Source organism: Falco naumanni, chromosome 1 (genome assembly GCF_017639655.2).
Source record: "Falco naumanni isolate bFalNau1 chromosome 1, bFalNau1.pat, whole genome shotgun sequence".
Taxonomy (NCBI): Eukaryota; Metazoa; Chordata; class Aves; order Falconiformes; family Falconidae; genus Falco; species Falco naumanni.
In genome coordinates, this window is record NC_054054.1 from 12,187,496 (window position 1) to 12,205,956 (window position 18,461).

Here is an 18,461-nt window from a genome sequence, read left to right on the forward strand (position 1 = left end):
GTCTGCCAGTGCTCTTCCTTTGACCATCCCCATCAAAGGGATGCTGAGGAAGTCACGTATGGGACTGCTTACGAGCAGCAGCAGTTCCATAAAGCTGTGCTCTGCGGCTTGGGCTGCCCAGGTTACCCCGCCATGTCCTGACACAGGTGTTCACTCCACCCTGTCCTGTCAGCATAATGGAATGGGTCTTGTGAATAGAGGTTTTCTTAGCCCGGTATCCCATCTCTGACAGTAGCCAGCCATGAATGCTTAGGGAAAGCGTAAAAGGAACAAGGACAAATAAACCGCGAGCCTTCCCCTGGGAAGCCTCCCACTTCCCAGCAATCAGAGGATTAAGAGCATCCTGTGCTGGAGACTGTGTCGATCTAGCACACTCTTGTTCTCAACTGCAAACCTCTCCTCCATGCATTTATCCAATTCTTTTTACGTGCAGTCTTTGCAACAGTGTGCAGCAGGGAATTCTGCACATGAAGCAGATGTTGTGCAGAAAACAAAACAGAAACAAAACATCCTTTTGCTTTAAAGCTGCTGCCCACTCCTGCGCTGCTGGAGTGCTCCAGAGACACTATGAATCTCGCGCTGGTTTTGCTTGACAGTGGGGAGACCCCACGTTTGGGGCAGTTCCCTGGGTACCTGGCTGCCTTCTGAAGTTCAGCTTGTGTCTCCCGTTACTAAATAGCTTTTCAAGTGATTCCCACCTGTCTGTAGCTGCCTAGCCAGCCATCAGTTGTGGCAGGGATACACAATTCCAAGATGATGCTATGCTTAGGTTAGAAAGGTCCCTGTTGAGCCCAGAGGCCCATTAATTTGCATGGGTCGGGCTTGCTGTGCCCACCAGCGTTTGAGAAAGCCAAGTGCCAAGCAGCAGCTCCAGCTGCCTTTGGCTCTTTGGCCCAGGGGAGGAGGTGCTCAGCCAACGTGGGGTTGGTTGGGGTGGCATTTGGCAGAGTCTGGAAAGGGGCTCCCAGGCCTAGCGTGGCACTGCCACCCCAAAACACATGCAGAGCACACCAGGCTTTATAAGCCGACACGCTGACAGTTTAACACCGGACAGCCGAGGCGCGTAGATGCTGGTGCAAGAGAAAGGAAATGCCGACTTACTGTGAGCCTGGGTGCTCAAGAGCACGTGGGAATTGCACTTCACTTTCTCAACTAGGGCAGTGTCTGAGTGAAAGAGAGCCGCTGAAAGGAAAATTAGTACACCTGGAAACACACAGCAGCACCTTGAGTGAAAAACAGCATACCCCACTGCCTGGTGGGGACAGTTACCCGCTTCCGAGACATGAATCTGCCAGAGAGGAAAAGGTCTGGCACAGGATTAGAGCGAGTAACATTTGAAAGTCCTTAGATCCTGTGTTTGCACATGCACGGGGCCAGATCCAAGGTTCACAGTTTTCTGGTAGCTATTCATCAAAACATGTGCATTGCCAGTTTGGAAAACATTCGTTAAAAATCTATGTTTAGTTTGCAAGGTTCATGCCAGACTGTCCAAATAAATGACCCACTGAATTAATCTCTTTTCCTAATGTTATCTCCTGATATTTAGGATGACTTCATGCCAGACACCCTGCTAAAGAGATGAGAGTTGGGTTGGGGGAGGAGCGGAGAGGGGGCTGCTCAGGGGAAGAGCCCAGCCGATATTCATTCTGTTTCACTCCCCTGTGAGTCCCTTTCCATCACACTACTGAGCACAACACAATTAGTGAAAAGGGCCCATTTTTCCTCCAGGAGCCAAGGTCCCAAAAAGGTACAGCTTCAACATCATTAGCAGTTCATCTTCTTAAACCTCCGGGCAGCCCCTAGGCAGATCCCCTCATGCAAACCCCACACCCCTCCCCCTTTTTGGTGTCTGCTTATCAAACTAATGAAGCACATCTAGACTGAAAGGTCTTGGGGTAGAAGACAGCAGCTTAACCATGATTCAGTACATGTCCTTTCCCCTCCTCCTCTTTATCAAATAAAGCAAGCAGAATTTCCTACACTTAAATGGAAGGGAGGAGGAAGGAAGGAGGGTAAGGGGAGGGAGACATTTGTCTAGTAATTCCCCGCAGAAGGAGATGTCTGTTTACTTTCTTTGACTGAGCACTTGCATATTAAAAAGGCTCAGCTCCTTAGCAAACAGGATTTATCAGTGCCACATTTTCTACTTGATAGGGCAGAGCTGGCAATGCCTGCTCCAGGTAGCCAGAGAATAAAAACAACTTCTTGTGACCTTCCCCTCGCCCTTCTCCGAGTCCACTCAGGGCAGGGGAGCCAGTGGAGGATGCAGAAGGAGCTGAAAGCTGAGAACCATGCGGTGGGGAAGGATGCTTCACGTGTCACAGTCCTAAAACAAGAACACCACTGCAAAAGCAAGGAAAGCACGACAAGGCTCCATTAGCTTTTTTCCATTCAGTGATATCCGGAAAGGCAATCTCCAGCTTTAGGTAAAAACACATAAACATCTTTCATCATGTCACTGACCTAAATATAGATGATTACTTCAAGGCAAGTGAAAAAAAAAAAGAAAAAAAGAAGAAAAAAATAAAGGAAAAAAGAGCTTTATTCTTATACCTTCAAAAGCTATGAAGCCCTACAAGCCTACAAGCAGACTGCAGTAAAGAGGAGCAATAGATAACCAGTCAGATGTGAAGAGAGAGAGAAATGCATGTTCTCGAATGATTGTCCTGACGGACCGTTATCCTGTGGCCAGCATTCATTTGCACAGCCTGACACAGAGGGCTGCTCTGTGCCCTCCCACACAGGGGCTGGCTCCTGGACTTCTCCTCCCGGCACCTGGCACCCGCACCCTTCTCCCTGCTGCCAGTGCAGCACAGCACAGCACGGCACGGCACACAGCACCTTTGCTTTGGCACAAAGCCTCCAGAGGCCAGATTCACATCAATCCCATCTTAACCAGGTCATTCCACTGCCCTCAAGGCTCAGACCACATTTTTCAAAGGGACATAAAGCTGCCCTGGGACCTGGGGGCACACTTTTAAACGTGTCAAAGCTACACGGGAGCCCGAGTTGTGCTAGCCTTCAGTAGCACTTGAGCACCAACCTAAGAGTACTTGGGCATGCTTTCTCCAGGGTCATGCGCACACCAAGAAAGGCTGCGCTCCTTCTGTCAAGGTTAAGTGAGTGGGTTTGTTCACAGTACCTGTGCTGGTTTGCAGCAGCAGTTCCCGAGACTACAGTGCCAGGGACCCCACCGCTAACTAACAGGCTAGAGGGTCCCCGTATACAAACACACACACTGCCAGCCTGGCAGCACGGGAACATGCAGGCAAGCTTTTCCTGCTAACGCAACCCAATTATTAAATATCAGTGCCAAGTCACGACCCTCCACGTGTAACGCCCATCCTACTATTCAGGATCACAGAATCATACTTAATGACACTCACTGGTACATGCTGGGGACAGAACTAGTTACTTAATTGCCCCCTGCCTCAGTTTACCCCTGTACATAAATGGTACACCAGCAGCGTATAGAGAAAAACTACCATCTTGGGACAGTGTGTGAACTATGTTGCAGGGGTTTGCAAAGACATCCATGCATATTGTTGATAACTCACTGTTTGTTTTAAATCAAGTAACATACACTTAAATACTACGTGCTATGAGTCATAGCTGTTGTCACAGTTTCAACTCAGTCTTCATTCTGCTGGGTCAGCGGGAGCTTTGCCAGTGAAAGGACTTCAGGAGCAAGAAAGCTATTATTTGCATAGGAAAAAATTATTCCTGTCAAATAAACTGGATATTCTTTTAAAAGAGCTTAGTAGGGATACCTCATTGTCATAAGCACTTGCTGCTGTACAGTATCTTCCCCAAGTGCTGCGCAACTGCCTGCTGCTGAGGGACTGACAAGCCACTTTGAGTTTAGTCTGCCAGAGACTGCCTTCCTTTAGACCCAAACAGAAATTCCCCCTTGCTCCCTAACAGCAGACCATCCTGCATCTGCAGCACTACTCTTGGTTCTTCTGAGACAAGGCAACGGAAGAGCTCTTGTACTGATCTATTGTACCTGCTTTGAAATCTTACTGTACTGGAAAGACTTAACAAACTAAGTTTTGTCTCCTGACAGGCAAGGACCAGGCAAAACCAGCCAAAAATATCATGCACGTATCAACCCCATCACAGACCAACCATGCAGATTACAATGTTGAAAGGGACTCACCAGATCCTTTTTAAAAACCAGTTTGAAAAATCTTAACAAATGATAATTTTTTCTCTCCCGTTAACATGGGTTAAGAGTAATTTCCATCAATGCAGGTGAGAGAAACATGTGGGTATCAAAAGGGGAAAACCCCAGACCCCTAAGAAGCTGGAAGCAGATGGCTCAGGGAAGGCCTCCCTAGCTGACATGAGGTTTACAGGGAACCAGCCCTGTCACTACTTAATGGAAATCTGCCGGCAGACATCAACAGCTCTGCCAGTGAGTGACACCTGTATACTCAGTCCTGGTTGCAGATCTTCAGGTCAGTCAGTTTAGCAAGGTCGGGGGCCTGGGCTGCACTCTCACGCCTTCCTCTCTTGACTGTCTATTTACTACACAGAAATAAGCAGTGACCAAAAATAGCAGCACAACAAAACCAGCGTGGTGTCAGACAGCAAGTAACCCGTGGTAACTGCACAAATCTTTCTCCTCGGGAGACCGATTTGAACATGGATTGTGCCACAAGTGAAACTGAAGCCAACGCCTTATTCTGGTCTTGTTTCGCCCAAAAGACCCCACAACTAGCAGTCCTAGCTGGGACCGGCATTGTTCCAAGGGCACCCTTCTAAGGGCCAAAAGCAGACAGAGGTGTCTCCAGCTGGGCTCCCCAGGTTTGCTGGGATCCCAGAGCTGGAGAGAAGGAGACCAAGCGATGGCTTGCAGTTTAGCTGCCCAGAGCCATGTTTGCCCCCCACTTTCCATATAAGAATGGAAGCATGAAATGGTTTTGTGGAACTTTACAATATCACTACAGATTATAAAATACACTGCATTGTGTGTTCTGGGAAGTCCTGAGAATCACTGGGCCTCTTCCCTGGAGGACTCATGTTTAGTGAAGAGTCTCTCAACTGCCTCTTGTCTTTCTGATGTCACTTTCAACACCCATTTCAATTGAGAGATGAAGGCTAGAGTGTCAACCCCCCATATTCCTTGTCTCACAAAATACTTACTGCTTCAACTGCCAGAGGAAATTAAAAGCTACATTCTCAACTTCACAACAAACCTTGCTTTTTTTCCCCTTGGAAACACACAGACATTCTTGCACTACAGACTACTTCTCATGCTTGATAACGTGGTCTTTGACACAGAGGAACCCATGCAGTACCACGTTTGTAAAATTTGCTGCCAGTCTGATATGCCTCAGAAGATTTCTCCAGCACTGTCAATCCTGTGCACATAGCCAGCTGACCTAACGTAAAGCCTACTAAAAAACCTCTGGTGCCCTCCATGACAGGTGCTTGCAGTGCTGGTAGGTTCCGTGCTTCCTGACTTTCAAGCCAGCATGGGAGTTGCTCAGTGCATGTGTCCATGCAAGTGAAAAGTGCTTTATGAGCACGTGGTAGGGTAAAGAAACCCACTGCACGAGGGATTTGCTTCTGAGGGCTGGCACCAGCTGGATTGCTGTTTCTCTCTCAGGTTGCACTATGGCTCTTCTTTCTAAGAAGCATGCACAAAGCTGCAGACCAATCCCAAATGACTGCATCCTTTGAAATCTTTAATCAACCACTCCACGGGTTGAAGAGCTTTAGATGGCACCAGGCCAATGCCTGGTCCACAGTGTTAAACATTGCAGGGGATTACTCCGAGTTATGATACTGTTCCGAGGTTTAACATACCCAGCATATTTACACTCGGCTCTCCATTATCATGCCTCTTTATCATTTTTAGCTCGAGGTAAAAACTTATTCCTCCCTACACAAAAGACCTGCTTTTTACCATCATTATTGAATGTATCTCACCACTGTTAACACTCAGAAGATGTGCAATCTGAAGTTAAGCTTGCTGGGTCAAAACCAGGGGAACTAATGGGAACCTTGTCATCAAAACTGCCCTGGGGAAACAATGCAGCTCTTCAGGAAATTTGTGTGAAAATAAACCATGAACGCACACAAGCATACAAACACAGACAGACGGACTGCATACATGATTTGACTGAGTGCCCTGACACACAAACTTATTTGCACAATGAGAACACCCAGAGGCACCAAGAACACAAGCATGTCTTTTCTTTAAATGTCCTCCCTGATTGTGCCATCCTTAGGTTTCTGCCACTAGTAGCTGGTGCCTGGTCATGGTGCTCAGCTCCTCCGTGGCCTGGCTGAGCTGTACGCAGAGTCAAATGCAGCACTGGAGGCCAAGAGCCAGCCTGCCCCAGCAGCTCTGCTTGCTCCCACCCATGGTGCGGAGTGCTGGCAGCAAACTCTCCGCGTAAGCAGCTAAAGCAGCACAGCTGGAGAGCTGCAAGTGGGAAGATATACAGGGTCCAGGAGCTACATGGACACAGTGAACTGAAGGAATGGAAAACCTGAACAGATATAGCCTGAAAACATGTCTCAAGAACATTTAGGGGGGGAATCTATGAATCCAGAGAGTTATCCAGTTTCTGTACCCGACAGAGACAAGCTTGCTCTACAAAATGCGAATCTGGAAATCAGGTTCCATTTTTGTCCCTTTTAAGTTCGGATTGATGGTTGGATTGCAGTTCCTAGCTGAGTCAGACGGACATCTTTCTGAGAGTGCTGCGTTTATTGATAGCTTGTGTGCATTATCACACTGTAATCAGTCCAACAGCCCATCTCTTATCTAAAATGTAAATACTAATTTGAGGGCTTAGGGAGAAGAGCTTATTTTATAAAAAAAAAAAAGAGAGAAAGAGAGAGAGAGAGAGAGGAGGAGGAGGCCGGCATCATAACAGTAATTTATGATTTTACTGGTGTATTATCATCGGGTAATAAGAGCAACTTGAAACTGCCAATTATCTCATAAAAGGGGTATCACCTTTTCTATTTTGAATGACTCCATCGATAAATGCAGGTTCTGCTTGCTAACACTCCGTCACATAATCAGTGGCCTTACAGCAGGAGAGATGAGTGCATGAGAAAGAGAGAAAAACAAACCCACAAACACACAAACACTTGATGTGAGCTAAGCCCTTGGCTCGGCAACAGAGAGAAGGGAGGGGGCCAAGGGGGCTGGGAGGAATCGCCCGGAGCAGTCGGCAGGTCACACACACAGAGTGTGCAACAGCAAACTCAGTTTACAAAGAGACATCTGTTCCATTACTTCGATGCATTGTGGCTAATTACATCCTGGCCCATCTGTGAAATGACAGCCACTTATTCTCCAGTGAACCGTAAAATCTGTACATGTTCGATGTGGGCAGCGGGGAGTAAGAGGACTGCAGGGGAGTAGGGGAGGGGGAAGGACGGAGAGGGGAGAATGGCACAGGCACAGCACCAGGAAAACATAGCATATCTCTCCTACCAGTTTGGCGTCAGTAGGGAAAGGGCAAGAGAAAGCAAGCTACTCTGGAAGAAAGGCCCTAACAAAGCACTGCCATTTTGATGCAGGGCTGCAGCGCCTGCTCTAACCTGAAGCTCCTCACTCCCCATCTTTGCCTGTGCAGGGGGAGTGAGAGGTGCCAGCAGCAGAAATTACACCAGACCTGCATCCATGTGCTTTACTTGCGGATTTCTACAGCGTTTCTGCCATTGCTGTTTGTATCTTTCTTACCTGCTAGTCTTACAGCTTTGTTACAGGCTAATCTCCTATACACCAATTTAATTTTAGACTTAGATGAATTAAACCCAAGGACTTCTCATCTCCCACCACCTCCCACAGTTTTTTAGAAATCTGAAGGAAGCTCTAAGAAGATGAATCTCACCTCAGCTATTCTACATAACAAAATGGGCCTTGCAGCCAAGTGTGCTTGCAAGCCACTGAGTCAGGTAACACAAGGCAAATCGTATTTCCAGACCTAGAGTATATAAACCAAGGTATGGCATTCAGCACCGTACCAGTTAACAAGGGTTAAATCCCGATGCTAGTAGGGCTGTCAAGAAAATTGCAAACTTTTCAGTAAAGCTGGGTCAAACATTAAATGACCCAAAGGCTGCAAAGGTTCAAAAGTAACTTTTTCCTAAGGGAACAGTGGCTTTGCTTGATGCTAGCGCAGAACTCTCACAGCTGTGGCTCTACCAGCAGCTGTCGGCTGGTGACTTCTGATCCCACGTCCAGACACAATCCCCTCCGTACAGCTTCTGCAAAATTTCATGTTTTGGTGGCTCTGGTGAACAGAGCGCTGGGGTGGGTCAAACTGTTAAGGTGGCAACTAAAAAAATTGGCCTCATGGTTAAGATGGGGGATGCAGACTAGAAACAAAGATTGGCTGCTCAGTGCCAACTGACCAGCTCTGTAACCGGGGAGGGGCACTGCTTTTGTTCCAGGATTTCTGGCTGAAAGCATCACTTTTCCATCAATGCAATCACAGCTTGTGGATTTGGGTAGAATTTGCTCATTCTGATGAACTGCTCACTCCCAAAATACAAGCAAAGCTAAACTAAGTGTACAAAGAAGGAAGATAAGGAGGATTGCTCATATCATCTACAAGCTGAAGCTGTAGAAATCTAACGAAGTCTAAAGTCAGTATTGCAACAGCCAAACTGAAGAAAGCTAGGATGCTTTGGGATGGGATTTCTTCCTGCATTTGGCTAGGGGCTAAAGAGACATTAATCCATATGAATTCCTCACTGTACCATATCCTGCAGGTGTTCTGGCCATTCAAGATGGTCAGATCTAGAGGGGAAGAAAAACACAATTAATCTATGTTCACTTACATGATACACAAACAGATGCAGAAAAGGGAAGCACTGTAGGCAGCTGCTTTGTGTTCACAGCTTAAAGCAAAACCACCTGAGGCTGAAGCAAAACTACTACAAAAGTAGTGTGAGCGTGATGGTCTTGCTCCAGCTTTAAAACTGGCCTCTGTAGCTGTTGGCAAACCAATGTAACAGGGGAAGAGGATCGGGACCTAGTGTTCCTGCCAGGCTGGGAGTACAAGTAACTGGAAAACTTAATGGATTTTTCATTAAAACGTTCACCACTTCCTCCAACTTTTGGTCTGCATTCTGTGGTTTCTGTTTTAATCCTCCTTTCCTGACAAAGTCTTCAACACTTCTTAAGGCCAGAATGAATATTTAGTCACCTTGCTTGTGAAACACAGGTCACAGACTCTCCGGCAGTAACATATGCATGAAGCTTGTAATGTCTGGTTGTGGTCAAGCAGGGATCCTCCAGGGCAGCCTTTGGGAGAGCCCTGGGCTCTGCTTGGGGCAGCTCCAGCTGTGGGCCTTCTGCTGGGACATGAGGATGCTGGAAGAGCGCTGTCTCCAGGCCAACCTACCTCTCCTGCATGAAGGCAGCAGCACCTTAGCTGTGTGTGGAGTAGAGAAGTAGAGAGGTGTCTTCATAACAGACAGGGTGACTGGCCAGGGTTTTGAAGGGTTTCTCCATGGGTAGATGCAGAAACCCCTGCACCTTTTAGCTCTGCTAGTGGTTGGCATATACAACACTTTTGCGAAACTCAGAGGAAAAGCACAGCTCTTCCAAAGCACCTGCTTTAACTGACAGATTTAAAGCAAGGGGCTCGGTATCACTGTACTTGATAAAAACTGAAAAGCTATTGAAAGGCATCTGGGCAACTGAACGGTGTCAGTCTAACTCAGAATGGACGAGACATCCATTTTACCAATCTCACTGCACAACAGGCAATTGGAAAAGGCAAACCAAGGGGAAGGAGAGGGCTGAGTGAGCTGAATTCAATCTTGCAGTGGGTTCCGCTGCTGGAACAGCTGGCGCTTAGTCTATGGATAAATACAGGATTTCATTTTCCATGGACATCAGGCTGCCTTTCCTCACCAGCACTAAACTCAGCCTCACAAAAGAAAAGATTAACAGAAAAAGAAGCTCACAGTGTGTAACTCTACAAAGAGCTTACAGGAAGGATTTGTAGTAAATTAATATCACCAGCAACCATATAGTTCACAGAAGCTCACAACCTTTTGGTGTAAACTGTGATTTTAGTTGGCTAACACATTAGGTGTAAGATCCAGCAACCTCACTTATGCTCTTCCTTCCCTGCCTGTGCAGAAGGACCTCCTCCTCACACTGCCTTAATGATGAACTTAGTTTCAGCCATGTTTTTGTTGTACATATTGACCTATCACTTCTGATCATTCATCTGGGTGTGATGGTCTGCACAGCATCTTAGCCTGTTCTTGTGTCTGAAGCCTAAATGTTTTACAGTAGGTTATCACAAGTTCAACTTAATGAGAATCAAGAAAGCATATCAGGTGCAGGCCCAGGGTTGATCCTGGGTTCATTCTGCTCTGAAAAGATTAAAGGATATATTTCCCCTCCTCTATTTTATTTTTCACTTGCCTTTCCCATTGTATATGGACACCCAAGGAGAGTTTCTCCTCTTTTCTCCGGCAAAAGCTATGACAACTGGAGAAAAGCAAATGAGTGACATCACAGGAGTCAAAAGTGAAAAATGAAGCAATGGGAGAAGGCAGGGTTTTTAATCATTCCATTTAGAATGCTGCTTCCCCCTGAGTTTGTGTGGTGTGAATTCTTGCTCATATCTATTTCAATAAGGAATGAAAAATATGTAACAAAAGACAGCTGTTCTGTAAATGCAAAGCTTCCAGCTCTTCAATAAAGATGAAAAAAATGTCTTTGAGACTTTCAGGAGTTTCTCTGTCAGAAAGCAGAGATATCCTTAAGGCCTACATGGCAAAGTGAAACCTACCTGCTCGCTTTCAGAATCTGTCCCTTCTCCCCCTACTGCTGCCTGATGCGAAAGCCTTTATAAGCCATTTCCCCCAACTGTAAAATAAAGGTGACCAGCACAGGGTTTCAAAGATATGGTTCTATGCTTCCTCTTAGGAAAATTCTTCAAAGGTAAGGGAGGTATGACTTTGCAAAAGCTGAAAGCATTCCCAAGCAGCAGCTGGAAAGAGCAAAGTGCTAAATTCCTCCCTGAGAACCTTCCCTGTTCACGGAGAGAGGCCACATTTACAAGCCTTCCTGGTTATACCCCTCTCCCAGATTTCCTGAGCTGATGACACTCATCCCTAAAGTAGGGCAGATACATGCACTGATTTTTCTTAGGGGAGAAGACAGCAAGCCAACTGCTACTTATTCCCCCATTACCTGGTTACAGTCTTGCTACCAAGGTGATTAGACAGCAATGCATTAAGAAACCAGACAAAAAGAAGGAAGCAAACATTTTTGCCTTAACAGAAAAGACTGGAGGGGGATATTTGTCTCTAAATTTGAAGGCTGACAAAAGCAGCATTTGAACTAGCATTAAAATATTAGTCCCTCACCTATCAGAGTTATGCTGGTACAGAACTGGCTAGCACGGGCCTTTGAAAGTTCATTATAAAAGGGATACAGAAGAAAAAAAACCCTTCAGGTATATCTATTAATTAACAAGCCAACAGGGGAAGAGTTTTAGGCAAATGAATGCCACACTAACCAAGGAAAACAAAACCTGGAAGAGGCATTAAGAATACGTGTGCACATACACAAAATATACTGGGGTGCTACATGCCTAACTGCTTGGACCCCTGCAAGCAAATGCTAGGTCTTCTGTGCACAAATGCTACCTGTAAATAACTCTGAAAAGGAACTGCTTTTGAAAACATAAGAGTGAGGCACATGACACGTTCTTTACAGATGCGTGCAAAAGTGACGTGTTCCAGGTGCTTCAGAAAAGCCATCCCAGGAAACAAACGAAACGCACACACAAGCTGTTGTGGAAACACCCCTTCACATGTGAACCTGTGTGTCCCAAGGCGGGGGGAGAGGGAAGGAGGGAAGGAAAGGGGCTGTATTTGAGGGAAGACAGGCTCAGTGTTCCTCTTCATGAGTGCCCATAAAACCAAACTGCGAATATAACACACGGCAGGCCTGTCTGACTCGTGCCTGCAACCGCATGGCATGAAGCAGGGCCGTGTACTTCAACGTATTTGGCCAGTGGCAGGGCAGAGCAGGGTGCTGAGTGGTCTAACGGGAAGAGCTTACCCATTGGGATGGTCAGACTTAGAAAGCGTATTTCAAGGAAGTCGGAGTGTTCAGTGTCACTCAAATAAACCTTGTGTGACTGCGGTAGCTGGGAGGAAAGGGCTGTGTTTATTTCTGACGGGCACACTGGGAAGCGGTGGCCCAGGATGTCTGAAGCAGCACTGGGAGGAAGAGAGGGGAGCTCTGCCTCCCAGTCCTTGGCCACTGACCTTGGCGCTTAGGCTTCCAGAGCGTAACACTCAATTACTGAAACGGTTGCTGGCAGAATAAAAATCATGAGTTTAGGTCACAATTAGTAGCACTTGCTTGAGAGAGACCCGAGTCATTAGCTGGCATAGAAAGTTAATCACCTGTCCGCCATTACAAAAGGGATGGTCCCTTCAGGAGAAAGGTCGGTGGCTGGGACCACTCGGGGGACAATGTCTGTTCTCTAAATGGTGCCCTATGAATAAATCAATGTACAAATCCCAGGGCTTCTAAACCTCTACAAACACAAACACTGAGAAAGTATATACATTAAAAAATGATCCGGAATAAAACGTCTCTCCCTGAGCCCCAGCTTTCGAACGAATCTCTCTGGTTAACCCCTCCCTGCCCAGGCTATCCTGTCTGCCTTGCAGAGTGTGTTTTGTTGTTCCCATAGTACATTATTTGTTGAAATAAATATGGAAATAAGGCTGAGCAAGACAGCCAAGACAGCCAGACTGAAATAAATTCATCACTCACAGGCTCTCAAGGGAAGAAAACCGCGCATTTTTTCTAAATGATTATTTCTGAAGCACTGAAGGAATGGCTATATCACTAATGAGGCCAGTGCTCCATGACTGCTGATTATAAATGACCTAAAAAGAGACAAGGGGATGGTGTATGTGTGTATAGGGGGATGGGGAAAGAGATGAATTGTTCTTCCTTAGGATCTGGAATCATCTCCCTAGGCTCCTCAAAAGTCTGAGAGCATTTGTGGTTCACCCTGAAGGCAGGCCTGGCATATTTACAGCCACGCGAGGAAGTTTGGGCTTCAGTGTTGGGCTATTCTAACAAGTAGGCATGCAATTCCTCTCTTCCCTTGATAGGTCACCATCTATTCACTGCAATAATAATTAAAAAGGAAAACAAGCTCTCTCAGTCACCCCTGGGTCTAAATGATAGGTCCTGCAGGTTGATGCAGTCATACTTGAGGCAAGAGGAGGCTAAAGCCAGAAGCAGGATTCACTTTTGTCTTCTCTCACTCGCTAATTCCCATGGAAACAAGCAACTCACGACAAATGACTCAAGTATGCTTGCAAAAACCTTACTCATGTTTTGCTGGCTACCTTCCCCCACACCTTTATGTTGAATGATAACAGATGCATTACAAATGCAGCAACCCTAGAGCAGGGCGGATTGTGGAACAGGACAGGATGGACACACGTAAAGGTGGGCAGGGTGTGAGCCACGGGCAAAATCAGCAGTGTGAATTCAGAGAATAATATAACAATTTGGCCATAAAAAACTGCAGATTTCAGGTCCCTAGTGGTATCATTTATACCATGTGGTATGTGGAAGTGACAGCATCCAGAAGTAAAAAAAATAATCTAAGGAACAGCCCCTAATACATAATGTGACCTATTACCCAAATCTGAGGGTACTGAGAAGATGGGATTTACTTATTTATTTAATGGTTTGCTTTATACACAGAAATTACCCATGACACTTTGAAGAGCAGAGATCTGAAAATGAGCTTCTGCAGAAGCTCAGACAAAGGAGCCCTGACAGATATTAGATGGATTATAGTCATGCACCACTGCTAGAGGTTTCCTAACACTTTCTGAAGACTGTCCCTTTTTGCAGGCAGCAACGTCGTCTTGCAAAAGCTGACGAGGTTTGGGAGATGCAGCTTTGCTTCCATCAAAACCGTTCCGACTTGCATGTAGACTTAGGGTAGCAAATGGACACATTCTCAGCACAGAGACTCAGGCACCCGTAGTCTCTATTTCGGCTGACTGGGACAGCTCATCACACAAGAGTTAACTGCAGTCTCAGTGGAGAACTCCAGAAGATTTCACCCCTCAAAGGCGACACCTTTTCCTTGGAGCCTGGGATCACTCACGGATGTCCTCACAGGTACCCATCTTTACAAAGATCAAGAGCATGCCTAGACTTAGCACAGCTGCTAAATCTAGGGGTGGGAGTGGCAAAGAAAAGTTTAACTAAGTTTCCCTCCTTCTCCCAGGTCATTTGTCACAACCCTTTATAGCTAATAACCTCTCTGTAAAATTTATAAGCCAAGTTAGGGAATTACAGAATAGGGAAATAATTCACTAATAGCCTATATAAGGTAGTTTGGAAATCTTGTCGGAAAGAACTCCAATATATTAAATGCCACAGATTTCAGAAGTAAATGCTATAGTTGCCACTCTTTTTAACCCTATCGAGTTCAGCAAGCCTGGATCTATGTAAGATCTATTTGAGCCTAGCCCCTGCCACAGTTCTTCTCCCAGAAGCTGAAAGCTGGGGCCACTGGCCAGCTGCACACAACCCATGCTGGAGCCTGCTTCCTTCTCCTCCCTCAGCAGTTGCAGACAGGGTTCCCCTTCCCCCCTCTTCATGTAAGCACACCTACAGACAAATTAAGCACCTCATTTGCTTTTCCAAAAGCCTTGGACTACTTCACCACAGAAAGTAATCCTGACAAGCAAGTGAAGAGCGTCCAGTGGGTTACACTGGCTCTCTCCCTCTTGCTTGGAGCAGGGAGCATAAAGAAATCAGGCCAGATGCTGTATTGGTATCACTTCTGAAGTACTCTAATGAATCTGACCCCAGGCTCAAGCTTTAAAAGAGTGTAGTGGCGTGTCAATGTAAACAGTTACAACTAGTGTCATGTCAAGTGGTAACAAGGCCACTGCTGTTTTTACAAGCATCGTGCACTTAGCAGATAAAAATGAGCATCCTATCAAAGTCCGCCACAAGTTGCCCTTATCGCCAGAGAGAAGAAACAATGCCCTGCACGATTTCTGTGACTCGGTGCCACAAATAGCAAGTCCAATTTCTTACAAGCTGTCCATTAGTATGACGAAGAGACTAATAACCACCACACATGGGGTTTTATCTTTTCTTTTTCTCGTTGTTGGTCCACTGGCAACTGCTAATAGCTTTCTGGGGCTCCTTTAAATAAACAGAACTAATTACTCCGCACAACGACACCATGGCTTACAGACAACTAATTATGTCATGGAGGGGTTTCTCAACATGCACATTTATTTGCAGAGGGCCACGTCTAACATGAAGCAAATTTATTCAGCCTTTACGCTATCAGCTGGTACCAAAATAACACTGAATATACAGCAGATCCAGATTGCAGAACTTTAGCAGGGAAGCTCTCCCAGGAGGCTGAAAAACAACACATGGAGTACGCATATTACAGAACATGTGTAGTCGCATTGCTGCTAGCCTCCTGCGCATTTAATGTAGTGCCATGGCACAGACTGAAACTGTTGTGTAAATAAAGCTCTGCTTTTCTTCGCTCGCATTTGCTATACATTGAACAGGCAATCACCACTTGCTATGCCTTATGCCCCAACTACATGCCTTGCTGGAGGAACAATGGAAATCCTTGTCCAAAAAAGCACAGAACTGAACAGATGGGCAACATAAAAGACAAGATACACTGGGAAACTGTTCTATCAGTAAGGGAATAAGAAAGAGAGAAGTTAAGTGACTCACTGCATGTCATGCGGCCAGCTGTGTTAGAGGCTGGAAACAAACTTTGGGTTTCCTGACACTCCCTCCCTTTTCAGACAGGAGATAGCGTCAAACCAAAACTAGTTTTTCTAAAAAATAGACTTTGCAGACAGATATCTAACTGACAAGCCAGGTTCATATCAAATTATTCAAAGTGGATGTGACTGAATGTCTTTTTGAGATCCTGCAAATCTAAAAGGACTTTGTTCTTTAAAGCGAGATGCTGGGTGAGAGAATTTTTTAAGGTGTGCAGCCCCCCTCCTCCTCCCTCCCTGCATAAAAAGCAAATGAAAGCATTTGATTTGCAAGCATTTCTGGACAGCCATGTCGTACAAATAGTAACTCCTTCTCCTCAGAGACAATATCCTGAAAGGATGTAGCAAGGACACCTCTCCACACACACTCATAACGATCCTCAGCATTAACAAGAGTTATATGCATAAAAAGCAGCATATATCTTGCTAAGCATGTCTGAGTGGCAGATGAACTGATCTAAGAGGGCAGAGTATCTTACTTGGAGCTATTAGCTTACTGTCTGGTCAAAATACCTGTGTAGAAATGCATGCCCAATTATACATGTATTCAACTCTCATTCATGTATCAAGACCACCTACACCTCAACAAAGAACATGGCCCTTAACTTGCTGTTTAAAGAATTCAAGTCAACGAGTTTCACAAGCAAATGGTAGCCTTTACAAAAGGGCTTCAAAAATCTCACTTAAGATACGGGCCACTGTTTTCTGCAATTCTCTAAGGCTCTGCCTTCCCCTTCTACACAAAAGGATGTCTTTTACAGAGAGCAAACTGAACTACAGATCGCAAGATCACTGTAGAACTGTAGCAGAAACAGGAGATGGGTAGTTTTCTCAGGGACCAGGCTGACCTTGACAAGCAACGTCAAGATAAAAGCTACAGTGCTTGGTCTCCCACTATGATTTTGCAGAGGTGGGTCACTTGAGTTATATCCCTCCCCTCAGAAACAGACAGACCTAGCAGAGACGACATACTCTCAGAGGGCTCCCCACCTTTACAAAAGGAACCATTAGAAGACGACAAGATAGGCACAGAAAACTCTGACATAGAAGTCGAGAAAAAAAACGGCATGAATGAGACTAACGAGGGTGCATCATGTCCTCGATCCCTCAGCGTGCCTCTGCAGTGCAGTGCCGTGGAGGGGGGATCTGCCACCACAGCTTACATGAACAAAGTGGAAGCCTTTGGAGCGATGGCTGAGCAGTGCTGCAGCAGGTCTTGTATTTATTAACTATGCAGAAGGTGGCCAAACCAACCTGTTGAGAACCATGTAACGTTAAGCATAAGGAAGTCATGTGGGGTGTGTAAAGGGTATCATTACCCACCTTGATTTCATACTGCCCAACTTCAGGTTGGTGCCAAGTGACAACAAAAAAGGAACAGATTCAGCACAAACGGTTCATTTCTTTTAAGACTGGACAAAAAAGTTGAGCAAAAGGAAGGAAAAACATACTCAAAACTGAAAAAGAACTTCTGCTCAGAACCATCTCCTCTTCCTTTATGCCTCTGATTTTCACATCAATTTAAAGGAAACTACATGTACTTCCACAGCAAGTGTACCCATGACCTAGTTATAGTTTCCCATGGGAAACCCCGAGGTCTCTTATAGCATTTTTCTTACTCTTAATGCTGGGGAGACTAAAAGACAATCACAGAGCAGCCAACACTGAAAGTTTAAAAATCAGGAAGTAAACACCTAAAATTATGCCGCTGGCCTTCATGTTTCTTCTCAGTATCATTCAGGTTTGTGTTTTTCTCCATTTTGCCATTGCTGCAGGTACCAGGTTCAAGCTTCCCTTTCCCAGACAATGCTTTTTTAAAAACCCAAACCCTAAGACTCTTACATAAGCTAGGGGTCCAGAATCTGAGGCCTCCCAAAGAAGACACCAGATACCAGCTCCATGCTAAAATGTGAGCTGGAAAACATGGATCGTCACCTGTAGCTCAAAGCATGGTGCACACTCATTAACCCTTCTGAGCCTCAGAAATAGGCAGAAGCCGCATGGGAGTTTTGCACCTAGGTCTCTTCAAATGAAAGCATGTTGCCTGAATTCCCAAGGCCAATGGCCACACATGGAGAAAACCAGAGGGGAATTAGCAATTTCATACAATCTGGTATTACACTCTCGCTCTTAATTTTACCATGTTTGGTAGCAAGACACCCCTCCTAGCCTTTCCTGTTAAGGTTATTGGGGTAGCAATTCACTTTTTAGTTATCTTAAGTGAATATAGGATTTATATGTGCATCTTTCCCTCCAAGAATGAGGATGTAAAGGGCATGGCAAGACACATCTTTTATCGTCAAAGCGGTCTGGAACAGGAATGGAAAACCTCTGCTTTCTGATATTACAGGTTGAAGCATGCTGCAGGTGAAAGGACAGGCTCTTGGTGCCTCCACACATGCAGGTGCCCCCGAGCAGCTGCAGAGATCCATGCTCTGATCACAAAGCAGCACTGAAGAACATCAAAACTGCAGAAGGACTCCATGCCCTCCATGCCTGCAGTCAAGCAACGACCTCCCTCTGCCTTTAAGACTTGTATCTTCAATTTTATCGCCCAAACAGGAGTCCAAAGATGGACAACACATTAACACCTCCCTCTGTGAGGAGGAAAGCGTTTGTTCCAATAGCCTGACTGTCTG

The 18,461-nt window shown here is 45.7% G+C and overlaps 1 protein-coding gene across 2 annotated transcripts in view; it reads right to left on the bottom strand.

Moving 5' to 3' along the window:
* Positions 1-18,461, bottom strand: part of MAML3 (mastermind like transcriptional coactivator 3) — a 251,518-nt gene that overhangs the window by 51,475 nt on the left and 181,582 nt on the right. The window lies entirely within an intron of this gene.